Below are 26,917 nucleotides of genomic sequence, written 5' to 3'. Positions count from 1 at the left end.
ATTCATCTGTGTGGGTTGGGGGTGCATTCAGTTCACCATCCAACTCACTCTCAGGCAGTCACTGTGTCTGCAATGCAACACACCACTTGTGAAAGCAAATCCCAATACCTTCACCGTCCTCCTCCTCATCATCTGTCTCACTGATACTGACTAACACAGTGGGCTGGGGGGGTCTGCAATCCACACCTCCATCTGGGCTTTTTGAAATACTTCTGTATTGTCTCGTATGCTTTCGGTAAAGCTACTGTTTCCTTCTCTGTACCAATGAGTGAAAATGACGAGCCAGATGTGCAGCAAATACCTGCAGTTGTTGCTCAATCATATGTAGTCATAATTAGGGACCTGGGTTTTTCCTAGTCAGGTCACATGCTCAGGAAAAACTCTGGGCCCACAGTAATAACATGTAATAATCTGAACTCTCTGTTCTCTCTGAGTGCAATGTGAGACTGTGGTTGTGTCCCAAATGGCACCCCATTCCCTACATAGTGCACTATGTAGGGCACGACATAGGCAATATGGTGCCATTTGGGACGCACCTTTTTGAGACCAAGGCCATTTCTTTTTTTTCTTTTCTTTTTTTTTATTTTACCCCCCTTTTCTCCCCAATTTTCGTGGTATCCAATCGCTAGTAATTACTATCTTGTCTCATCGCTACAACTCCCGTACGGGCTCGGGAGAGACGAAGGTCGAAAGTCATGCGTCCTCCGAAGCACAACCCAACCAAGCCGCACTGCTTCTTTAACACAGCGCGCCTCCAACCCGGAAGCCAGCCGCACCAATGTGTCGGAGGAAACACCGTGCACCTGGCCCCCTTGGTTAGCACGCACTGCGCCCAGCCCGCCACAGGAGTCGCTGGAGCGCGATGAGACAAGGAAATCCCTACCGGCCAAACCCTCCCTTACCCGGACGACGCTAGCCCAATTGTGCGTCGCCCCACGGACCTCCCGGTCGCGGCCGGCTGCGACAGAGCCTGGGGGCGAACCCAGAGACTCTGGTGGCGCAGTTAGCACTGCGATGCAGTGCTCTAGACCACTGCGCCACCCGGGAGGCCCCCAAGGCCATTTCTAAGCTGCAATATGTATACAGACAGTGTGACGGGGACAGGGACCTGACAAAAACCCTGCTAGGATAAGAGCTACCATGACGCCATCATGACACTTCCCCTCCCATGTGATGTGTATCAATTTGCCACAGATCAGATACATACCAGGCTAGAGTCTGGAGGCTGGCACAGCAGTACCTCTGCTCACCTTAGGCAGCCTGCCAGCCACCATAAAACTCCTTGTCATCATTCCCTGTTAGCTTTTTATACAGATACAGTTCACTTCATTACACTCTTATACAAAAAGGGTTCCAAATGGGTCTTTGGTTGTCCACCACAGGAAAAGCCAGTTTTGGTTCCAGTTAGAACCCTTTTTGGTTCCAGGTAGAACTCTTTTGTGTTCCATGTAGAACCCTCTGTGTAAAGGGTTCTATATGGAACAAAAAAGGGTTCTCCTATGCGGACAGGTGAATAACCCTTTTAGGTTCTAGATATTTAAAAAAAAAAGTGTTATCTAGAACCTAAGAGACACAAACACACACCCTTTCCCAAGAAATGTGATCATCTGATTGTATCTGAATAGAATTACATACATACATACAGTTATCAGTTTCTCGATCAGTCAGATTGGTGTCTGCTAGACTGAAGTGCAAGTACAAAGTGATTGCTGCAAGAAATGTAGGGGACGTGGGTGTAAGGTTATTAATATGTTATAACATGATTAATACTGTTTATTACCAAGTCTGCAAAGTGCATAGTTCACTGTGTAGCCAACTATTGCATAAGCAGCATTCACCGAAAATATCATAATTTCAAGGTTTTCTGTCAGATCACCTTAATTTCACAACTTTGTGGCTATAACTTATCAAGCCTCTCCTTCCTTAGAGTCAACAAGAGCTTGGCATGCCCTGTGGGTGGACGGTCACTGGCCAGGCTGGTGTCACTGAGGGTGTGTGTGTGAACCCACAGGTCCTGGGGGTGGCAGTGTGTGTGCGTGTGCGTGTGTGTGTGTGTGTGTGTGTGTGTGTGTGTGTGTGTGTGTGTGTGTGTGTGTGTGTGTGTGTGTGTGTGTGTGTGTATGTGGGAAATCATGAACCAGCCCGACCTCTGTGCCAACCCCTCCGGCCCTGCCCTAGCTCCAACGGTGTGCCGTCTGGCCAACGGTGACTGTGAATGTTTGCATTAATAATCTTATCTGAGCATTAGTTTAATCAGTCCAGAAATAAGACCGGTAAAACCTTGGGCCTTAAACAGTTACCATTCCTGAGACGATCTGTCATTTGGTGTCATTGTAAAAAATATAAATAAATTCAACTGTCCAGCTGTTTGGTTCTAATAAAACAATACACAGTCCAGCTGGTGCTCTGTCCCTGTGGTACATGATTTATATCCATATGATCTATTTTATATCATATTTATAAAATAGTATCGAATTGAAGGCTGAACCTTATGTACTGTACGTCTTTGTTCTAACCCAATACACAAATGTGATGATTTATGACTATGCTTAGCTTCATTAAAAAAATGATAATAATTTCCTTAATGAGCTCCATTTAACTGATGTAGTGTACCAATCCGGAGACCTTAAAAATGATCTGATATGCCCTAAATAAGGAACACTGTTTTATTAAGCTTTTTAAAGTGCAATGTGTAGCATGCAGAGTTTCCTTAATCCAAGCTTGGTAGAGACGGACAGAGTAATCCTCCAGGGCTATAGGAGGTCAGGGGTCAGCTACAGGTTCCTACAGCCGAGAAAAGCATATGTCAGCAGCCTAGCCCCAGTGTGTGTGTGTATATATACTCTCTCTCTCTCTCTCTCTCTAACTCCCTCCCCGCTGGAGAAAGGTTAGTTCCAAATGAGCAGCTAGTTCCAACATTCCAGGGGTGTCGCTTCACATCTAAGAGTCAGCTGCCTGGTAGAGGAGGGTGAAGGGTGACCTCCAGGCACCATTGACATTTTAACACGGCAGCATAGAGGGTGCATGCTGCATGGCTCTACTACACTGTAGCTTACAGGCAGCTCGGTGGCAGCGACTACAGGGGGAAAAACGATCAAGATGACATGGCTAAATGCTCAACAATTTAAGGTTAAGACTTGCTGCCACTCCAATCTGTCCAAAACTATGAAATAACATACAGTTGAAGTCGGAAGTTTACACACACCTTAGCCAAATACATTTAAATTCAGTTTTTCACAATTCCTGACATTTAATCCTAGTAACAATTCCCTGTCTTAGGATCACCACTTTATTTTAAGAATGTGAAATGTCAGAATAATAGTACAGCTACTGACAGAGCAGGTGCAACTGAGTCAGGTTTGTAGGCCTCCTTGCTCGCACGCACTTTTTGAGTTCTGCTCACAAATTTTCTATAGGATTGAGGTCAGGGCTTTATGATGGCCACTCCAATACCTTGACTTTGTTGTCCTTAAGCCATTTTGCCACAACTTTGGAAGTATGCTTGGGGTCAATGTCCATTTGGAAGACCCATTTGTGACCAAGCATTAACTTCCTGACTGATGTCTTGAGATGTCGCTTCAATATAACCACATCATTTTCCTATCTCATCATGCCATCTATTTCGTGAAGTGCCCCAATCCCTCCTGAAGCAAAGCACCCCACAACATGATGCTGCCACCTTCGTGCTTCACGGTTGGGATGGTGTTCTTCGGCTTGCAAGCTTCCCCCTTTTTGCTCCAAACATAACGATGGTCATTATGACCAAACAGTTCTATTTTTGTTTCATCAGACCAGAGGATATTTCTCCAAAAAGTATGATCTTCATCCCCATGTGCAGTTGCAAACCGTAGTCTGGCTTTTTTTATGGCGGTTTTGGAGCAGTGGCTTCTTCCTTGCAGAGCGGCCTTTCAGGGTATGTTGACATAGGACTTGTTCTACTGTGGATATAGATACTTTTGTACCTGATACAGTGATACAGTGAATTATAAGTGAAATAATCTGTCTGTAAACAATTGTTGGAAAAATGACTTGTGTCATGCACAAAGTAGATGTCCTAACCGACTTGCCAAAACTATAGTTTGTTAACAAGAAATTTGTGGAGTGGTTGAAAAACGAGTTTTAATGACTCCAACCTAAGTGTATGTAAACTTCCGACTTTAACTGTGTATGGAATCATGTAGTAACCAAATAAATATATTTTATATTGGAGATTCTTCAAAGTAGCCACCCTTTGCACACTCTTGGCATTCTCTCAACTAGCTTCATGAGGTAGTCACCTGGAATGCATTGCAAGTGTGTCTGTCATTGTTCCACCTGTCACCTTGATACATTAATGACACTCAGGTGTGTCCAATTTACTCATTATGATTTCCCTGTTAAAAGATGTGTGTTTTCTGTTGTCCTTTGCAGAAGATTGAATTGTTTACCATGTGTGTTCGTTTCCTGAGTGAGTTTTCGAGAGTTAGTGTTTGTTGTTTTTTCAAGTGTACTGTGATCCTGTGGCTACTGTTTCGCAGTAAAGTATTATGTTTATCCTTAACCACTGATTCCCCATCTGCTCTCTTTTCTGCACCTGGGTCCAACCTTACCACGTCACAGCAAGGTTCTGCCAAAACATGGAACCAGCAGAGATGACCCAGATCAAGAAGGTTGTAACCCACCAAGAAGCACTGCTGGGGCGGCAGCAAGAACAACTCTCCCAAATATCAGAGACTCTCTGGGCACTTACCGAATCACTCCAACCACAGTCCAACCTCAACCCAGGAGGAGTCTCATCGGGAAACCAAGATCCCAGCCCCCAAGCGGTATGACGGCCACCCAGGAGGATGTAAGGGGTTCCTCAAGCAGTGTTCGAGCTACAGTCCTCCACCTTCCACACCGATTGGGCCATGATCGCCTAAATTCTCTCTACTCTCGGGCAAGGCCCTGGCGTGGGCAATGGCGGTGTGGGAACAGCAGCCACCATCCTGCAGCTCCATATTAGCCTTCATTGCCGAGCTGAGACGAGTCTTCAACCACCCAGTCAGTGGACGAGGAGTGGCCAGCCGACTGTTCAACATCTGCTAAGCGAGACAGTGCCTTTTTGACACCACCCCAGTATCCCGGTTTCCTGAGCACCTAAGCCCCTCGAACACAGCATTGAGGACCCATGCAGCTGGGACACACACGTCTGAGCCCACAGGTGTGTGACAGGTGCATGATCGAAGGGTGCTACCTCTACTGCGGATGTCTTGGTCATCTCCGTGCTACATGCCCAGAGCTGACGGGAAATGCTATGGCTCGCCAGGACAAGGGGAGACCCTGATGAGCTGTGCAGTTACCTCCCGGCTACCCAGTCACCATCTGTCACTACCCGCAACCCTCCACTGGGACAACCGTCAGCACCAGATTAAAGCCTTCGTGGACTCCGGGGCAGCAGATCATTTAATTGATCAGGACTTTGCCAGAGAATTACAAATCTCCTGTGTGAAGTGTCCCATCCCTCTGCAGATTCAAGCCCTCGATGGATGGACATTTGGCTCCGGTCAGGTGGAATATCAGACCAAGCCCATTTTACTGCAGGTTGGGGTGAACCACTCAAAGACTCTTAGTTTTCTTTTGATCACTGCTCCCGAGAACCCCCATATCCTAGGGTATCCCTGGCTAGCGCTACATAACCCACTATTCTCCTGGTCCATGGGACACCTACTAGACTGGGGTAAGGACTGCCAGACTAAATGTCTAAGACCCCAACCAAGAGCCTCGCCGTGTTCTCCTGCATCCATTGAGACCAAGACTTCTCCGCTCTCCCTCCCGAATACTTCAACTTCCGGGAGGCCTTCAGAAAGAGGCAAGCCGCCTACCTTCCCCCCCATCGTCCATGCAACTGTGCCATAGAACTCCTACACGGCTCCACATCTCCCCGGGGCTGTCTGTACTCCCTCTCGACCCCTGAAGCAGCAGTCATGGACAATTACATCCGGGAGTCGCTGGAGGCAGGTTTCATCCGCCCCTCTATATCCCCAGCTGGTGCAGGCTTCTTCTTCGTGGGTAAGAAGGATGGAGGCCTGTGTCCTTGCATCGATAAAAGAGGGCTGAACCAGATTACAATCAAGAATCGTCATCCCCTACCGCTGATGTCCACCGTCTTGGAGTTGGCCCAAGAGGCCCAATTCTTCACCAAACTGGACCTCCGCAACACTTACAATCTGGTGAAAATCAGGGACGGACATGAGTGGAAAACTCCCTTTAACACCCCTAGTGGTCACTATGAGTATTTAGTCATGCCCTTCAGATTATCGAACTCACCGACAGTCTTTCAAGCATTGGTCAATGACACTCTTAGGGATATGGCTTCTCCAAAGCCCTTCCGGAACACATCCGGAGCACGTCCGCCATGTCCTGAGATGCCACCTGCAGAACCAACTATATGTCAAGATAGAAAAGTGTGAGTTCCCCGTATCCCAAATCCCCATTATCTCTACCGCAGGCATCCAAATGGATCCTGTAAAGGTTGAAGCGGTCACCGACTGGCCCCGTCCCACTTCACTCAAGCAGGTCCAGCGGTTCCTCGGGTTTGCCAGTTTTTACAGGCGTTTAATACGCAATTTTGGTGTGATGGCAGCGCCTCTCACGGTCCTAACCCACAAGTCCCAGACTCATTTTTGCTGGACTCCTAAGGCTGATAGGGCATTCATGGAGCTCAAGGGACATTTCACCTCTGGACCCATCCTCGTTCATCCTGATCCTACTCGTCCCTTTGTGGTAGAGGTGGACACCTCGGACACCAGAGCAGGGGCGGTCCTGTCACAGCAAAACAAGGAGGACAAGAAACTGCACCCATGTGCCTTTCTCTCCAAGCGGTTCTCGCCAGCGGAACGCAACTATGATGTAGGCAACCTGGGAGCTCTTGGCAGTCAGGTGGGCCCTTGAGGGGTGGACACTGGTTGGAGGGGGGGCCCTCATCCTTTCATGATCTGGACGGACCATAAGAACTTGGGCTCCATTCAAGAAGCCAAGAGGTTGAACACTTGCCAGGCTAGGTGGGCTCTGTTTTTTAACAGGTTCGATTTCACACTAGCCTATCGCCCGGGATCCAATAATCAGAAAGCAGTCGCCCTGTCCGGTCAACACGATGTCTCTAACGAGGAGAGGGACTCCGAGCCCATCATCCCCAGCTCCGGCATTCTGGCCCCTGAGATGTGGAGTATTGAGACCACGGTCCGACAAGCCCGTTCCGCGATCAGCCCGTTCCCGAGAACTACAATTGGGACACTCCTCTAAATTAACTGGGTATCCAGGGGTTAATCGGACACTGGAGTTCCTGAGGCGGAAATTCTGGTGGCCCAACATGATTGAGGATGTGAGATCCTTTGTTGCGGCCTGTTCCACCTGTGCCCAAAGCAAGTCCTCACGAAGCGACCAGCTGGGTTGCTCCAACCTCTGTCCATCCCCAGCTGGCCTTGGTCCCACATGTCCATAGACTTTATCACAGGGTTACCTCCATCCCAAGGGCTTACCACTATCCTGGTGGTCGTTGATCGGTTCTCCAAGGCAGCTCATTTCATTGCCTTACCCAAGTTGCCTTCAGCGAAAGAGACCGCTGATCTCATGATTGCCCATGTCTTTCGACCTCACGGACTTCCCCAGGACATCGTCTCGGATCGTGGGCCCCAGTTCGTCGCACGGTATTGGAAAGCCTTCTGTTCCCCGTTGGGGGCGTCGGTGAATCTCTCCTCTGGATTCCACCCACAGTCGAATGTGCAAACAGAGAGGGCCAGACAGGAGCTAAAGAAGTTCCTCCGCTGTTTCGTCTCCACCCAGGTCAGCAACTGGAGCAAGTTCCTCGTCTAGGCGGGGTATGCTCACAACACTGCTGAACTTACATGCCTGAGTAGTAAGTGAATTCTGGCAGGGTGCTGTCTGGATCTCCCTGCTTTGCTCTCTAACCTTCCCCAAAACAGATCCATGATTACTACTACCTCCCATGTGGGCTGGTGTCAGAGTTGACAGGGGGGTTTGGGTTTCCTCTTTACAGTCAATATGGGAAGCTCCCTAGCCCCTGCCCAAGCCCCTTGATACTGTTAACAGTAGAATCAATCGATGGCCACTATAGCATGGATACTGGTGGTGGTGATAAGCTCCCATTTAATTACATGGCAAAGCCATTTCAAGGCCACTTCCCCAGTTCTACATGAAACCTCCCCACTGAGATCAATATATATTCCCAAGGAGCAACCCTGTGGTTAGAATAAGGAAACATTGTGGAAATGGAGAACTGGTAGAAAAACATGGGTAGAAAAATGTTAATGGTATATTGTGCAATGAGAAAGGAGCTGGGGAATGCTTCACTGGTCACACTGATAGTCCTCCTGAGAATGTGAATTTGACACATTTAGCACTAGGGAATTTGTCAGGGAATGTGAAACGTCACTTCAATTTCAGTCAATACTGTCCCACTGCTCCTAACAGAGCCTTATCCAACTCCTCCTAGCTGGCAGTGTTTTTTCTATCAAACACCCCTCTGTCTAGGACTCTAGGCCTTACTTCCTGGTATATTTTGACAGTTGGATCAGAGGAATTCAAAACAAGACCATTGCCTTCTCACTGAGTGAACAGTCGGCCACGCCTCCCCGAGCACCACTCCACCTCAGCCTCCCCGCCGCCACCAGGCTCTTGTTTTCATAATGCAGTGTGAAGGTTAAGTCCAGCTTTGCTTGTTTAACGTACACACAAGGATGGTAGGGAGAAAAACAAAAGGCTTTTAACCCTTTCTAGGTGTGGAGGGCTGGGGCCCTGGTCTGAGGGGGCTGCAAGGGGACCAGGGGGCCCGTTGGGGCCAGCCAGCTGTGCTTGTGTTGGGTCAGTGTGCTGACCCTCTCTGCAGGCTGGACTCTAGGAGGACAGTGACTTCTGTGAGGGCCCGGGGCCCTGGGGCATGACCCTGGCAGTGTGGACGGACCTTTATCTAGCAGGAACTCAGCACGCCTGGCATGTGCTAGGACTCTCCACTATTTACCTTTGCCATCCTCTCTGCTCCCAGAACTCAATGATCCGACTCCCCACAAACACACACACACACACACACACACACACACACACACACACACACACACACACACACACACACACACACACACACACACACACACACACACACACACACACACACACACATACACACAGCAGGTGTCTGTGACAGCTAAAGCATGCTCTTCGGTAACATGAGGAGCACAACACAACATTGGCACAATGTACAAGCCCTACTTAAGTAAAAGTGAGGGTCCGTAGGGGGTCCGTAGTTTAATCGTTAACACGCGGAAAGTGGGCAGCATCAGACACACAGTACACTGAGTGTACAAAACATTAGGAACAGCTTCTAATATCGAGTTGCACGGCACGCCCTTTTACCCTCAGAATAGCCTCAATTCGTCGGGGCGTGGACTACAAGGTGCCAAAAGTGTTCCACAGGGATGCTGGCCCATGTCAAGTTGACTGGATGTCCTTTGGGTGGTGGACCATTCTTGACACATAGGAAACTGCAGTTCTCGACACACTTCTGGTAGTAGGTGCGAATGGCACACAAACTCAATCCATGTCTCAATTGTCTCAAGGCTTAAAAAATCCTTCTTTTCTACATGATTCTTTAACCTGTCTCCTCCACTTCATCTACACTGATTGAAGTGGATTTAACAAGTGACATTAATAAGGGATCATAGCTTTCACCTGGATTCACCTGGTCAGTCTGTCATGGAAAGAGCAGGTGTTCCCTTATGTTTTGTACACTCAGTGTAGATAGTATATTAAACTCCACAGAAATAGTCTGTGCGAAGTGCTGCCTGCACACAGGCAGGCAGCACTTAAACACACCGACATGCTGACCTACAGCAACCAAACGGGGGGGAACACCATGGCACATTGTCGTCATGTGATCCATCCCAACCTGATATAGCTGTGTGTGTGACTCACAAAGGGGAATGTGTACCAGTGCACTCTGTGGTATGGTGGAAATACAACTCTTAAAGGTGAACCTCAACCCCCTTTTAATCAGCATCATTCCTGGCTCTAGAATATATCGCCCTGACCATCTCCCTTTACTCAGAGAGAGAGTGCGAAAGACAGAGAGTGAGTGAGTGAGTGAGCGGGAGAGAGAGATAGGTCGGAAGAGAAAGAGTGAGACAAAGAGAGAGAGGGACAGTCAGACACAGAGAGAGAGAGAGAGAGAGAGAGAGAGAGAGACACAGATAGAGACACAGAGAGAGAGAGAGACACAGAGCGAGAGCGAGAGCGAGAGCGAGAGCGAGAGCGAGAGAGAGAGAAGGGGGTCCAGCTATAGAGTCTAGCGGTTGGTGCAAGGTTATAGATAAGAATAGACTTGGGCTCTGAATGATTTATTAGCCCTGTGCGCTCCAGCATATTAGTCCAGAAGAAGACACACACACACACTCACAACTCCTGCTCAGCACGCATGTCACATTTTTACAACACACACATGAAACACATGTAAAAAGAGAGAAAGAGAGAGAGCGATTCACACCACAGACAGCTGAACTAACTTGAGCCCTGCCAGAGTCCCTGAGACCTGAGAACAGCATGTGATGTTGTTACACATAACAGCAGTTAGAAGTTCCACAGTTACACTAGCAGCATCTGCTCATACCGCATGATAGAGTAGGGGGCTAAAAATGATATTCAGAAGCATAACCATCAAGGTGGAACAGTGCAGGTGACACAACCCTTCCCCCTCCCTTCTTTCCCTCCTTCCCTCCCTTGTTTTGACAGCACAGGCGAACAGTTCCAGGAATCCTAGGTAGAACACAATGGCCTTTTCTCAATTTCATTTGATCAACTTCTGTGGTAGTATAAAATGAGACTCAGGCAAAAGACGCTTACATGGGTGGATCCCGAGATAGTGCTAACTAGTTCAGTTAGTTGTGCAATGCATTTCATAGATAAAAAGATAAGTTGCATATTGTTTTTAAAGGTGTGGATGATTTTTTTCCTCTGAAAAAAACAAAAAAAAGGGCGTGTGGCAGATTTCAAAACCCTTCAGCGAATGACTCAGGTAGGATATACATGACTCTCCTTGATGAAAGATGGCTTTCAAGGATGGGAGGACAATCTTCTGTTTGCCTACTAATGAATTAACATCTACCAAATGAGAAAAGGCCAATGTCACCGCATCAGCTTACAATAAGGAAGTCACAGCCAGCCAGGCAGAAAATGTTGTGACCCCGCCCACCTCTGGCATTTGACCTTGGGTCTTATTGGGTACAGGGCGTGCACCTGTCAGTCCGAGGGGCCACTGTGAGGGTCCCTAGCAGCAATGTCCAATCCAGATCCATAATCCTGACACAGATGTGCACAGCTCAGATCAAACAGCATTAGCAATCTTCTTGCCACCTTATTGACAGTACATATACTGGCAGTTCAAAGCTTCAAAGCTAGCTACAGTAATAACTTAGCAGGGGAAAGTAGGGTACAGAGACTGCACATTTATGTAACACTTTCAGTCCTAACAACAAGCGTGTGAATATATTTATACAGAACAAAAATATAAACGCAACATGTAAAGTGTTGGTCCCATGTTTCATGAGCTGAAATAAAAGATCACAGAAATGTTCCATATGCACTAAAAGCTTATTCCTCTCAAATGTTGTGCAACACAAATGTGTTTACATCCCTGTTTGTGAGCATTTCTCCCTTGCCAAGATAATCCATCCACCTGAACGGTGTGGCATATCAAAAAGCTGATTAAACGGCATGATCATTACACAGGTGCACCTTGTGCTGGGGACAATAAAAGGCCACTCTAAAATGTGCAGTTTTGTCACACAACACAAATCCACAGATGTATCAGGTTTTGAGGGAGCGTGAAATTGGCATGCTGACGGCAGGAAATTCCACCAGAGCTGTTGCCAGAGAATTGAATGTTCATTTCTCTACCATAAGCCGCATCCAACATTATTTTTGAGAATTTCGCAGTACGTCCGACTGTCCTCACAATCGCAGACCACGTCAAACAAGCCAGCCCAGGACCTTTACTTCCGGCTTCTTCACCTACGGGATCGTCTGAGTCCAGCCAACCGGAGTATTTCTGTCTGTAATAAAGCCCTAATGTGGGGGAAAAACAAATTCTGATTGGCTGGGCCTAGCTCCCCAGTGGGTGGGCATATGTCCTCCCAGGCCAACCCATGGCTGTGCCACTTCCCACTCATGTGAAGTGCTTAATTCATTCATTCCAATTGACTGATGTCCTTATATGAACTGTAACTGTAAAAATCATTCAAATCGTTGTATGTTACATTTATATTTGTGTTCAGTAATAGTTGCATTGCCTGGAACTGACAGACAATCATCCACATGTACATAGTAAGAGACGTATCCAGTGCATACCTACAGTGCTCACAAGCTCATGCACACACTCAAACACCCTCTCTGCCTCTCTCTCCTCTCCTCCTATTTCAGTCATGGCCTGCAGACACAGGCATGCACGCGGACACACAAGTCAAATGACTTTACTTTGTCCCTCCATGATTTCCAGGCTGGCTTAAACTGCGTGTGTGTGTGTTACTAATAACTCAGACATGGCAGATATCTGAAGCATTTAGTTGCAATTCATACTTCAGCCCTCCCCCCCCACCCTCTACCCTCAGAGTGCTCACACATCTATCCCTAGGCTGCTCACCTTCTTTCTCTCTCTGCTCTCTCTCCCTCTACTCTCTCTTTATCTATCTATCTGCCCCCCCCCCACCTCTTTCCCTCACTCTTTCTTTATATATCTCTGTTTTCTAAAACAATGAGTTCTTGGAGTGTTTAGAGTGGGCGTCAGGCAGGGCTAAGCCGTACAGACTGAGTCACAGAACCGCTCCAGCCCCGAATCTGTATGACTAATGGGGCCGCTGAGGAGCCTTCCTCCTTTTTTAAAAAGGACTGCTTTGAAAAATGCATCCAGCACCAACTTTCCACCTACCTCCCACAGCCCAAAGTCTACTGTGGTGTTCCTCATAAGAGCAAACAGATGTATTATTGAACAGATGGGCTCCCAGCTCAGGGGACTGGGGTCGTCACATCAATAGCTCTGGTAGAAAACAGCCCTTTGGTCAAAATACAGGAGCACTAAGAATTCTCCAAGCTTTGAGAGACGAGGCTCCCCAAACTCAGTTTGTATGCTAACTTGAGCTTCAGCCAGAGGACTAAACTCCAGTGCTTAAGCATGGGATAGAGTTAGTAAAGCACCATTGAGTGGCTAATAGTAAATTGCTCTCCTTGTCTGACCTTGATCCATAGGGGTCAGTCTTACCTCAAGGATATCATTTTGGACAAATTCTGTCGTAAGGATTACATACGCCTCTGAACATGTTAAGAGTTTGCTTTTCACCAGAGTGCAGCCATAAGCAAATGAAAAGCTTACATTGACAATCGTTGGCAGGAAGGGCGTGCAAGAGTCAAAACAGGTCACAGCGAGCGAGAGAGTCAACGCAAAGCAGTACCGGGCTTATAAAATGAACTCTCATCTTTCCGGGTTGCTCATTTCCAGGGAAATTGTCTCTTCTCTGAAATCCTACAGCGGTGATAATGTCAGGCCTGCTGTGTGCAGTTGGGGCTTACAGCAATATAAATCACACTGGCCCTCTGGAACGTGCCAAATGTTTTATAGCATGAGACATGAGAGGCTATCTGGTTTCATGACAGAATAGACTGCGTCCATGTGGGATTATACGGGTCATCAACTGGACAGGACAGGCATACAGGCATACGAGCCAGCCAGGCAGGCAGGAAGGATAAACATCTGCATGCTTGCTTATCAGATTAGTGTTTACCACTGGTTGAAAGACATAATAACGGTGGTGGGTATGAGAGGTTAGTTGATCATTGTTTTGTAGCATGCAGTATGTTCTGGTTTAGTAAATGCCATGGTGTGACCTTTTAACCCCTACCAAGTCATTCCTCGGTGTAGGTGTGATGAGTAAGCAAGACAAGTCTTCGTGTCCCTTGCTTATGTGCAACTTGTTTTTTCCCCCCCCCTTTCATTGTGAGGAGGGAGGGGGCCATGGTGCGTAGCGTTAGGTTGTAGGGGAGCCGTGTGTCTCTGTGGAATAGGTTGTGGCTAATGTCTCTGTGGAGGGGACCTGTGATGGGCCTCGCAGGCAGTGAGTGGGGGCGTAGTGCGGCCGGCCATCCATCCATCTACCGGGATTAAGAGCTCAGAGCCAGTTTCTGCTCTCACACAGAACAGAGTAAGGGAGGGGACCCTAGAGAGGAGATGTCACCTCAATCAGAAGTGCTCAGAGCATTCACTCGCCACCACTGTACCAGGAGCCAGCAACACTGCAGCAATAACACAACCGCAGTTGAACTAGACGTTATTACTTTAGGTCAGCATCAGCTCAAGGTATTAGACCCTGATCACGTCCCATAGCATTGAAGCACAGATGGGAATATCCTTTATACCAGTGTGTGTAATTCAAGATTGATCCAGTAGAAATCTGGGACAGCCACTAGGCTAGGCATAGTTTGAGCCGGGAGGACGCCATCTACTATTTGTTTACATTTGTGGCCAATCCTGCTTTGGGCTGGGTTATATAGACAATACAATGTAATACAGTACAGTACAATGTAATACAGTACAGTACAATGTAATACAGTACAGTGCAATGTAATACAGTACAATGTAATACAGTACAGTTTAGTAGTACAATGTAATACAGTACAGTTTAGTAGTACAATATAATACAGTACAGTTTGCTGTTCTAAAGGAGGGTTCCTCCTTCTTTAGATAACTGGTGTGTTTTTAGTCATTCCCAGACTAATATGAGCCCAGACCAGTACCATACTATGTTGCCCAGCCCTGACAGGGAGAGACAGAGAGAGAGAGAGAACAAGCCTTACTACAGTGGGCTTTCACAGTTCACAGCCCAAGACAGACACAGGCTACTGTTTATGAAGGAGACAAGCAGCCTAAATTTAGTTTGAAAGCACTACGCCCCACCCCTCCTTCCTGCCTGCCTCCCGACAGCACCGACGGAGCCTGTGGCTCTCTCAACAAGATGGATGACGTCCACAGAGTTCATCGAGGACCAACTTCACGACATAACATCATGAATGAACACCGCATTCCGATGTTCAAGATGGGGATATCACCAAAAGGTTTAACCCTTAACGGTCACTCGGAGTAATTGGACACACTTATCGTAGCATTTCTGCAGCGTCTCAGAGAGTGCTACTTTCACATTGTTATGTCCACGAGAGTATAGGAGTACAGGGTGGACGGTAGAGAACGGAGGGGGGGGGGGGGGGGGGGACAAAGTCCCTGCAGCTAGTCGGCCTTGATTGCTGGCGATCATGATGTAATCAAATCAGGCTTAATGGAGGATTTGTTGTGTGTGTGGTACTCTCCTCCCTTCCCTTCACTCTCATTGACTGACAGGACAGCCTACCTGACTGACAGTATAGACTAGAGCCAGCCTGATCTGTGTGTATGGGGGCTGGGGGGGGGGGGGGGGGTAATCTGCACAAACCCCCGGCCCAGAGTGGATGGTCGGTCCACAGGGAAGACAGCCAGGTCAACTTTAAACTGTCATTGAGATTACTTACGCACAGCTCTCAGTCCATCAGAATTGGGTTGTGATTGTGCTGCTGCGTCACTATCTTGACTTGGACATCTGGTTGATAGCTTGCCCTCTTTATTTTTTGTTTCTCTCCATCCTTTGGAAAATGACAGCAATAAAAGAGGCGAGATATGAGTGTCGTTTGATGTTTCAATCAGTTACAGAGCAATCGTGAATGGCACTCTGATACACACACAATCGTTTTGCAGTGGACGAGGATAGGGACATGAAATCCTGTTTGTTTTTGTAATTTCATAACTGTTCTCGCTCTCTAATGTTATGAGACAGTAGGCTATCTAAAATGAACCAGCCAGAGGTTACACCGTAGGCTGTGTGTACTGTTACCATTATAGTAAGGCATCTATTGATGCAATCCTGAGAAAATAAAGGTAAAGTCTGGTCAAGATGTGGGGGCCATATCATATGGAGACTGATGGGCTGCATGACACAAAATTGTTTATTGATAATCTCGCCAGGAAGAGAGGGCGAGGGGGGGGGGGGGGGGGAACAAGCTGATGCTGCCCCTAGTGGCGGCAGATGGCAGAGATCTGTTTGGAATCCAGATGAAAGATTGTGACAGTAACACTAACCTTAATTCACAGCAGGCCATCAGGCCAGGGAGTGAAACAGCAGATGATGCACTATACAGCATCAGTGTTGTCTCCTCAGACTCTGCACCTCCTCCTTGGTTGGTCTGCAGTGAGGCGCGCACACACACACACACACACACACACACACACACACACACACACACACACACACACACACACACACACACACACACACACACACACACACACACACACACACAAGCCAAGCAAGGAAATGTTTGGGTTCCACCAAATCATGGAGAGGTATGGAAAGAGAGTCAGAAAGAGAGTCAGGATTTCCAAATATTTATTGAATGCGGTATGCTGAGCAGTAGTGCTCTTGTTAACCGCCTAGAGTCGATTGATGCACCGGCGCGTCAATATAAGAAACAGAATTTAAAAAATCCCCATCGAAATGCGTCAGTTTAAGCTAGAGAGATGTCGCACTTCTCACAAAAATGTCCGTAGCGTCTGAACCGTTTGGACTACAAACTAATGTGACCCCACTGTGGAAATTCTCACGAACTCGATGGTTCTCCGTTTTGCTCTATGACCCCCCTAAGTGTCACGGGACTATAAAAAATAAATGTAAATATGAAGGTAGTTTTATGCCTACCCAATTTTTTGTGTTATTCAATACGTTTCTCTAGGCTATGGTAGTAAAGGCCAAAATCTATATTTTATCAAATCATTTTTGTGTATATTTTTATAACTAAATGGGGGCCTTAAATTTTAAATCAAATAGCTAAATGATCCATAGTATGACCATTTCAAAACAATTCCATCTTAAAACACATTTTTTTCATGCTCTTTCACAACTGTTCATTGTTAAAACATCATTATTGTAGGGTTCACGTCATACGTAAACTGCAGTCATGGACATTCTAAAAACCGTTGCATCATAGCAAAGATGTACAAGGCATCCGTTGTTATCAGGAATATCAAACCATGTTGTTTTGGGTGCCAATGATCCACCGTGTTGACTGTTTACAGTGACAACATTGTTTACTCCAATCAGCCGGCATGATTCACCGAGGGCAGTGTTTACATGTAAAGCATATTAAAGAGGACTCATAACATAACCCTCTGTGATCTCTCTCTCTCTGTTCGGTGTGTGTGTGTGTGTGTGTGTGTGTGTGTGTGTGTGTGTGTGTGTGTGTGTGTGTGTGTGTGTGTGTGTGTGCGTGCGTGCGTGCGTGCGTGCGTGCGTGCGTGCGTGCGTGTGCGTGTGTGAGTACAGATAGGGGAGAGAACAGGCCGGCAGCATCCAGAGAACCTGTCCCACCAAATGCCTCTAAATACCAGGATTAGGGCCTGAAATCCCTTCATCTGCACAGGGATTACGGTGCAAGTGAAACAGGTGTTTATGACATATCATTCAGCAAGTCAATAAACAAGCATCCCAACTCACCAGAGTATCACTTGTAGTGATAGCCGGGCTAGAGCTAGGGTGACTGGGGACACAAATAGGCAGTGCTGGCTGGGACGTGACTGGGACATGTGTGGCTGTAAGAAAGGAAATCCTAAAAAGTCAAAGTCAGTCAGGGCCTTGTGCGTGCCTGACGATTCCTGACCTCTGGTGTGACCCCCCTCCCTTGGCTCCTGAGTGCTCTGCGTCCTGTCCTAGCTGCTCTGACTTATGTCGTTTTTATCACAGTAGCATTTCTTGTATGTCAGTGCTATTATAGACATGACCTTGAGTTTCAAGGCAACCTTGATTGAGTGGCTGGCTGGGGCTGGGAGGCAGAGAGAGGGGCAGCTGCCTCGGCAGTCACACTGGATATAGGGGGATAAAAAGGGAGGGAGAGAGGGGGGGGGGCGAAAAGGTGGGAGCGAAAGGAGGAGACAGATGGAGAAATAGGGCGAAAGATGGGGTGGGGGTAAAGAGAGAGAGAGAGAGGTACATGAACAGGGAAAGGCACAGGGCTTTTAAGATACAGGCAGTTACTCATGTAGCAGAGGGATGCATTACATGATCACATGGATACACTATGACATGTTCTACGCTAAAGAGCATTAATCCACCATATTGCATCTGTGCACTCTACTATTGATGAACTAAGTGCATTTAAAAATCTGTTTCACCTGCCACAGCCCTCAAAACATTATCTACGGCATTTTGTGTGTCGTCTGTTTTCCTAATTGGCGTCGGCGTAGCAGGCTGTGGGCTGTGGCAGTCAGTCACCTCGGTCTCTTTCGTCTGCTTTGCTCTCTGTTAATATCAACCCACCGTCTCCAATCCACTCCAGTCTCTGCTCTGGGCTTCCTCACAGGCTGATTCACAAGCCTAAATTTGCCAACATTTCAAGCTGTGCTGGTCAAGCTGGTCTGACCAGCATGGTCTAGATCAGGTATTCTCAAACTGGGGTATGCGCAATGCCGTCGGGGTTTACGACCAAATAAAATTGTGATTCACATTTTAAAACCGTTTACATTTTCCAACGGGGCTATATATTTCGGTGAAGTTTTTTTCTCGCCTGAGTAGCCTTGTTTCACTGCCAAAAATAAAATGAAACCATCTAGTGTTCAGCAATGTCAAATACAGATAGCCTCGTCAAATAATTAACATCCAATCACAATAACATTTACATTACATTTACGTCATTTAGCAGACGCTCTTATCCAGAGCGACTTACAAATTGGATATACCACTAGTCTCTTCCCAAAGGTAGCTGCTGCTCATTCCGTTTGCCCCGAAAATTAATAAATGGTTAAATAGAGGCACATACCAGCTCTACTGGTAGTACTGCTACCACCTATCAACGACACAAGTTGTTCTGCTTCCACGAGCACATCCGATGCTAGCATCAGTAATTCTACATTTGTTGTTAGCCCAGCTAGAATGGACACTGACTGTTGTGAATCTAATGCAGGCGAAGAGCTACTGCCCCCTTACCCGGGAAACCACCGAACAACAGACAGGGACGTTGGACCATCGAAAAGGCACAATATGATGAGGACTACATTGATCTGGGGTTCACTTATACTGGAAGTAGTGCCTTTCCTCAGCCACAGTGTGTTATATGTGCAAAAGTACTATCTCACAACTCGATGAAATCTTCACTCTTGCGCAGACATTTAGAAACAAAACATGCCAATTTGAAAAATATGCCACAGGAGTTTGAGCGATGATTAAGACGACTTTCGAGTAGAAAGACATGTATAAAAGCAACAGATACCATTAATAAGAAGGGGCTAGAAGCGTCTTATATGGTGAGCTACCGAGGGACTAAGACAGGCAAGCCCCATACTATTGTGGAGGATTTAATGCTTCCTGCTGCCGCGGATATGGCTGGGACAATGCTGGGGGAAAAGGCCCAAAAAACTATACAGACAATGTCTTCATCAAACAACACTGTTTCACTATGCATCAGTGACATGGCAGGAGATGTTTTGAAACAATTACTGCTTCGCATATCTGGGTGATGTCTTTTCTCCCCTGAATGATCTGAATCTAGGATTACAGGGACTCTACGCAACTATATCCAATGTGCGGGACAAAATAGAGGCTATGATTAAGAAGTTGGAGCTCTTCTCTGTCTGCATTAACAAGGACAACACACAGGTCTTTCCATCATTGTATGATTTTTTGTGTGCAAATGAACTCAAGCTTACGGACAATGTCAAATGGGATTTAGCGAAGCATCTGAGTGAGTTGTGTGCGCAATTCCGCATTTACTTTCCCGAAATGCTTGACACAACCAACTGGATTCCTTATCCCTTTCATGCCCTGCCTCCAGTCCACTCACCAATATCTGAACAAGAGAGCCTCATCGAAATTGCAACAAGCGGTTCTGTGAAAATTTTATTTAATCAGAAGCCACTGCCAGACTTCTGGATTGGGATGTGCTCAGAATATCCTGCCTTGGCAAATCGTGCTGTTAAGACACTGATTCCCTTTGCAACTACGTACCTATGTGAGAGTGGATTCTCGGCCCTCACTAGCATGAAAACTAAATACAGGCACAGACTGTGTGTGGAAAATGATTTAAGACTGAGACTCTCTCCAATACAACCCAACATTGCAGAGTTATGTGCATCCTTTCAAGCACACCCTTCTCATTAACCTGTGGTGAGTTATTCACCATTTTCGATGAACAAATAATGTTTTATATGTAAGATGGTTAAATTATTAATTATTATTCGTGCCCAAGAGCTCTTTGTCACTTCCCACGGGCCGGGTTGTAACAAAAACTCACACTCATTCTTATGTGGTAGGCTTGATTACCAACAGCGACGAGACAGCCTACAGGGAGGAGGTGAGGGCCCTCTGTAACGTTCCTGACCTGTTTTCTGTTGTTTTTGTATGTGTTTATGGTCAGGGCGTGAGTTTTGGGTGGGCAGTCTATGTTTTCTGTTTCTATGTTGGTTTTGGGTTGCCTGGTATGGCTCTTAATTAGAGGCAGGTGTTTTGCGTTTTCCTCTAATTGAGAGTCATATTTAGGTAGGGTGTTCTCACTGTTTGTTTGTGGGTGATTGTCTCCTGTGTCGTCGATGTATGTTCCATACAGGACTGTTTGGCTGTTCGTTCGTTTTGATGTAGTCTGTTTCCTGTCCGTGAGTTCTACGTTTAGTTAGTTAAGTTCATGTTCAGGTTTCGTCTACGTCGTTTTCTTGTTTTGTAATTTTGTAAGTGTTTTGTTTTCGTGTGCCGTCGTTTCAAATAAAGAGATGGCTTATTTCCCTAATGCTGCGTATTGGTCCACTGATCCTTCTCTCCTCTCCTCATCTGAGGAAGAGGAGGACAACAGCCCTTACAGAATCACCCACCACGCTAGGACCAAGCGGCAAGGGAAAGCTCAACAGAGCAACAAGGACTCCTGGACTTGGGACGATATATTGGACGGAAAAGGTTGCTACACATGGGAGGAGATCCTGGCTGGTAGGGATCGCCTCCCATGGGAACAGCTGGAGGCACTGAGGAGAGCAGAGGCTACCGGAGAGAGGAACCGGAGTTATGAGGGAACGCGTCTGGCACGGAAGCCCAAAAAGCCCGTGAGTAACACCCAAAAATTTCTTGGGGGGGGGCTAAGAGGTAGTGGGCCAAGGGCAGGTAGGAGACCTGCGCCCACTTCCCAGGCATACCGTGGAGAGCGGTAGTACGGGCAGGCGCCGTGTTACGCAGTAGAGCGCACGGTGTCTCCTGTACGAGTGCATAGCCCAGTGCGGGTTATTCCACCTCCCCGCACTGGCAGGGCTAGATTGGGTATTGGGCCAGGTGTCATGAGGCCGGCTCAACGCGTCTGGTCTCCAGTGCGTCTCCTCGGGCCGGCATACATGGCACCTGCCTTACGCATGGTTTCCCCGGTTCGCCTACATAGGCCGGTGCGGGTTATTCCACCTCCCCGCACTGGTTGGGCGACCGGGAGCATTGAACCAGGTAAGGTTGGGCAGGCTCAATGCTCAAGAGTGCCAGTACGCCTCCACGGTCCGGTATTTCCGGCGCTACCTCCCCGCCCCAGCCTAGTACCTAAAGTGCCTACACTACGCACTAGGCTAACAGTGCGTCTCCTGAGCCCTGTTCCTCCTCCACGCACTCTCTCTGTAGTGCGTGTATCCAGTTCGGTGCCTCCAGTTCCGGCACCACGCACTAAGCCTCCTGTGCGTCTCCAGAGCCCTGTACACACTGTATCTTCTCCCCCTACTAATCCTGATGTGCTTGTCCTCAGCCCGGTGTCACCAGTGCCGGTACCTCGCATCAGGTATAGAGTGGGCTTTGAGAGTACAGTGTGCCCTGTCCCTGCTCCCCGCACTAGTAGGAAGGTGCTTATCCTTAGCCCGGTGCCTCCAGTTCCGGCACCACGCACAAGGTCTACAGTGCGCCTTATCCGGCCAGAGCCATCCGTCTCCCCAGCGCCATCTGAGCCATCCGTCTCCCCAGCGCCATCTGAGCCATCCGTCTCCCCAGCACCGTCTGAGCCATCCGTCTGCCATGAGCCTGCAAAGCCGCCCGTCTGCCATGAGCCTGCAAAGCCGCCCGTCTGCCATGAGCCTACAGAGCCGTCCGCCAGACAGGAGCCGCTAGAGCCGTCCGCCAGACAGGAGCCGCTAGAGCCGCCCGCCAGACAGGAGCCGCTAGAGCCGCCCGCCAGACAGGAGCCGCTAGAGCCGCCCGCCAGACAGGAGCCGCTAGAGCCGCCCGCCAGACAGGATCTGCCAGAGCCGCCAACCAGACAGGATCTGCCAGAGCCGCCAACCAGACAGGATCTGCCAGAGCCGCCAGCGAGCCATGAGCAGCCAGAGCCGTCAGAGAGCCATGAGCGTCGAGAGCCGTCAGCCTGCCATGAGCGTCGAGAGCCGTCAGCCTGCCATGAGCGTCGAGAGCCGTCAGCCTGCCATGAGCGTCGAGAGCCGTCAGCCTGCCATGAGCGTCGAGAGCCGTCAGCCTGCCATGAGCGTCGAGAGCCGTCAGCCTGCCATGAGCGTCGAGAGCCGTCAGCCTGCCATGAGCGTCGAGAGCCGTCAGCCTGCCATGAGCGTCGAGAGCCGTCAGCCTGCCATGAGCGTCGAGAGCCGTCAGCCTGCCATGAGCGTCGAGAGCCGTCAGCCTGCCATGAGCGTCGAGAGCCGTCAGCCAGCCATGAGCGTCGAGAGCCGTCAGCCAGCCATGAGCGTCGAGAGCCGTTCAGTCAGGATCTGCCAGAGTAGCTCAGCCGGGACCTGCCCCTTGTCCCGGTGCTGCCCCTTGTCCCGGTGCTGCCCCTTGTCCCGGTGCTGCCCCTTGTCCCGGTGCTGCCCCTTGTCCCGGTGCTGCCCCTTGTCCCGGTGCTGCCCCTTGTCCCGGTGCTGGTCCTTATCCCGGTGCTGCCCCTTATCCCGGTGCTGCCCCTTGTCCCGGTGCTGCCCCTTGTCCCGGTGCTGCCCCTTGTCCCGGTGCTGCCCCTTGTCCCGGTGCTGCCCCTTGTCCCGGTGCTGCCCCTTGTCCCGGTGCTGCCCCTTGTCCCGGTGCTGCCCCTTCTCCCGGTGCTGGCCGTTCATTTAGGGGGGTTTAGTTGGAGGGTGGTCATTGGGAGGGGTAGACAGAAGCGGGGAGTGACTATGGTGGTGTGGGGACAGCGTCCGGAGCCTGAGCCACCACCGTGGTCAACTGCCCACCCAGACCCTCCCCTGGACTTTGTGCTGGTGCGCCCGGCGTTCGCACCTTGAGGGGGGGGGGTTCTGTAACGTTCCTGACCTGTTTTCTGTTGTTTTTGTATGTGTTTATGGTCAGGGCGTGAGTTTTGGGTGGGCAGTCTATGTTTTCTGTTTCTATGTTGGTTTTGGGTTGCCTGGTATGGCTCTTAATTAGAGGCAGGTGTTTTGCGTTTTCCTCTAATTGAGAGTCATATTTAGGTAGGGTGTTCTCACTGTTTGTTTGTGGGTGATTGTCTCCTGTGTCGTCGATGTATGTTCCATACGGGACTGTTTGGCTGTTCGTTCGTTTTGATGTAGTCTGTTTCCTGTCCGTGAGTTCTACGTTTAGTTAGTTAAGTTCATGTTCAGGTTTCGTCTACGTCGTTTTCTTGTTTTGTAATTTTGTAAGTGTTTTGTTTTCGTGTGCCGTCGTTTCAAATAAAGAGATGGCTTATTTCCCTAATGCTGCGTATTGGTCCACTGATCCTTCTCTCCTCTCCTCATCTGAGGAAGAGGAGGACAACAGCCCTTACACCCTCGGAGTGTGGTGTCAGGAAAATAACCTCTCAATCAATGTCAGCAAAAGAAAAGAGATGATCGTGGACTTCAGGAAACAGCAAAGGGTGCACCCCCCTATCCACATCGACGGGGCAGCAGTGGAGAAGGTGGAAAGTTTTAAGGTCCTCTGTGACAAACTGAAATGGTCCACGCATACAGACATTTGGTGAAGAAGGCGCAACTGCGCCTCTTCAACCTCAGGAGGCTGAAAAAAAATGTGGCTTGTCACCGAAAACCCTCACTAACTTTTACAGGTGCACGATTGAGAGCATCCTGTTGGGCTGTATCACCGCCTGGTACGGCAACTGCACCGCCCACAACCACAGGGCTCTCCAGAGGGTGGTGCGGTCTGCACAACGCATCACTGGGGGGCAAACTACCTGCCCTCCAGGATACCTACAACACCCGATGTCACAGGAAGGCAAAAAAGATAATCAAGGACAATAACCACCTGAGCCACTGCCTGTTCACCCCGCTTCCATCCAGAAGGTGAGGTCAGTACAGGTGCATCAGAGCTGGGACAGAGAGATTGAAAAACAGCTTATATCTCAAGGCCATCAGATTGTTAAACAGCCACCACTAGCACAGAGAGGCGGCTGCCTACCTACAGACTTGATATAATTTGCCACTTTTGAATAAATTGAACACTAGACACTTTAATAATGCCACTTTAAGAATGTTTACATATCTCATGTCATATGTATGTACTGTATTTATTTTTATTTAACCTTTATTTAACTAGGCAAGTCAGTTAAGCTCAAATTCTTATTTACAATGATGGCCTAGGAACAGTGGGTTAACTGCCTTGTTCAGGGGCAGAACGACAGATTTGTACCATGTCAGCTCGGGGATTCAATCTAGCAACCTTTCGGGTACTGGCCCAACGCTGTATCCTTCACTATCTATTCTTTACTATCTATTGCATCTCAGCTGCTCTGTCACTGCTCGTCCATATATTTTATACTTATATATTCTCAGCCCATTCCTTTACTAGATTGTGTGTATTAGATTTTGTTGTGGAATTTGTTAGATATTACCTGTTAGATACTGCTGCACTGTCGGATCTAGAAGCATAGGCATTTTGCTACACTTGCAATAACATCTGCTAACCATGTGCATGTGACCAATAAAATTCAATATTATTTGTTAGAAAAATGTATCATAGTGTGTGTGTGGCAGGCTTACAATGATGGAGATTGAATGTTTGAAGGGGTACGGGACTATAACATATTTAAGAACCACTGGTCTAGATGTTGATGCTGGTGACTGGTACGTTGGTGATGCATGTGACCATCTCATGCTGGCATACTGGTGATGCTGGTGATGAGTTTATGCTGGTGATGCTGGTATGCTGGTGACCAAGCTGGTCTATGCTAGTCCAGCATGGTCTAGCAGTCAAGCTGGTCTGCAAAACCTCGCCGATCATTATCATATTTCCCAGTATGCTCTATTGCAGTTATATTTTTTTTATTGTTTGTTTCAATATCCGTGTTTTGCATTTACAATGATTGATTAATGTCTCAATTAATGTATCTTATGTGCACACAGATCAATAAAATAAATGTTTCTACACTAATTCAATCTGTTTGTTGGACTTAACTGTAATGGTTGTTCCAGTTTATATGATTTAGGTAGTCTCATTTATCATCTTTCCAACCCTGGCAGTCATTCTGAATGCAGATCGTAGGTGAATACAACTTCCAGATGCTGGATATCCCCACTCTGGCTGTATTCCAATAGGAATTAAACATCACTTTACAAGCCAGCATAATGTGACTTAATGCTGGTTTTACTGGTGACCAGCATACAGATGTAGGATCTTAATTGGATCACTATGTTGCAGAACTTTCCAAGCCTGATGTCTCATGCTAAATTCTTCAGCTGCTCTGTCGTTCGCTGCATAAATTAGTCTGAGACGGCCATCATTGAAATTGTTTGTGGTGATGAGGGGCGCTGTACAAAACAAAGTCATCAGTGATTGGATCGTCTCCGACCAACCAGAGTATCAAAGCCAATGACGAATTTACAATCCGTCGCTGTACCCACGTGTGTTCTGGCCCAACCCATCGGTTTTTAGACCAATCAGATGGCCCCGATTGTGTTCACGTTCGGTGAAGGGTCGGGGAGGTACTCAGATCCGGACTCATCGCGGATAAGAAACTAACGTCCTTGGGCGTGGCGCAGCATTTGGCAAGAGCAAGGAGTCTGGGTAGCCAGGCAAGAACTTTCCTGCAAGGACATTTTTACCTTTTAGTGTATTTGAGGTTTAAAAAAGGCTTCTGAAGTTTGTAATTTACACTTTGAACTTTTCCCTTACAAAAAATGTAACAAGCCCTACAAAAATGTCTGTTAATTATACTCCACATAATAATTTACATTTCCTGTTGATGCAGCATTATTTTCCTACAGTAGCAAACTGGCTCAAATTAAGATCCTACATCTTTATGCTGGTGACCAGTGTCCAAAACACAACGGAGGCTGGTCACCAGCAAAAAACACAGCGAAGGCTGGTCACCAGCAAAAACTCAGCGAAAGCAGGGCCCTGTGGGACTAATTTCCAGTGTGTGTGTTGTTGTTTATGTCTGTCAAAGAGCCGCGCAGTCTAGATCTCATCACTCCTCACCTCCAGCTCATGTCTCCAGCCAATTAGACTGTCCCCATGCACCCCACCCTCTTCCCATGCACTGATCATGATTGGTCAGCTGCTCCTAGCTAGCCCCGCACTGGCCAGTCGGGTCCTTTGCATCCTCTCTCAAGCGTATAAATATGAGCCGGGCCCAAACTGTGCTTTTCCAGTCCGAGAACATGGGTGGGCATGGGATGCATAAACAGTATTCTATGTAGTTTCTCATTCCTGTTATTCTGTTACTACTGATATTGTCTGCATTGATTAGTCACTGTTTACTACTTCCTGCTTTATTTACATATACTCTTTGCCATTATTCTTAATGTGCTACTGCCATCTTAGTCATTAATATGGTGTTACTATGTAATACATGGTTATTAGGTCATTATTAGATACAGTCCTTGTTCTCGAGTGTAATAGCCGACTGTTTATTGCGGCAG

The 26,917-nt window shown here is 47.9% G+C and overlaps 1 protein-coding gene across 1 annotated transcript in view; it reads right to left on the bottom strand.

The window, feature by feature from the left end:
- LOC129857880 (rho guanine nucleotide exchange factor 37-like) overlaps window positions 1-26,917 on the bottom strand; it is a 70,262-nt gene that overhangs the window by 3,968 nt on the left and 39,377 nt on the right. The gene's annotated exons all lie outside the window — the stretch shown is intronic.

This window comes from Salvelinus fontinalis, chromosome 6 (assembly GCF_029448725.1).
Source record: "Salvelinus fontinalis isolate EN_2023a chromosome 6, ASM2944872v1, whole genome shotgun sequence".
Taxonomy (NCBI): domain Eukaryota; kingdom Metazoa; phylum Chordata; class Actinopteri; order Salmoniformes; family Salmonidae; genus Salvelinus; species Salvelinus fontinalis.
This window is presented reverse-complemented; position numbering and strand designations above follow the sequence as displayed.